Genomic DNA, 359 nt, shown 5'->3' with positions numbered 1-359 from the left:
TGAGCTCTGACCAGATTCTCCCATACAATATGGTCTAAGGGGCTCCAAATCTGCTTTTTCAGCCAGCATCTGCAGATGTTTCCAAGGTCTTTGCACAAGCCATTCCCAAAGGCTTCTGACTCAAATGGCCAAGTATACTCACAGCAACAATCCCCTCTTTCTGGTACTAAACTCTGTCTTAGTTACTTTTTCTCTCATTGTAAGATAAAATACCCAACTCACAAAAGTAAAGGAGAAACTATTTAGTTCACAGTTTGTACTGGTTTTAGTCATAGTTTGCTGGCCCCAATGTTCTGTGGCCTGGCAGAGGAAAATGGTCCTAGCAAACAGAAAGTAGCAAAGCAATGAGAGGATGAACA

The sequence above is a fragment of the Octodon degus genome, unplaced genomic scaffold (genome assembly GCF_000260255.1).
Source record: "Octodon degus isolate 3935 unplaced genomic scaffold, OctDeg1.0 scaffold00064, whole genome shotgun sequence".
NCBI lineage: Eukaryota > Metazoa > Chordata > Mammalia > Rodentia > Octodontidae > Octodon > Octodon degus.
The sequence above is the reverse complement of the archived record's forward strand: the minus strand, read 5'-3'. Positions refer to the sequence as shown.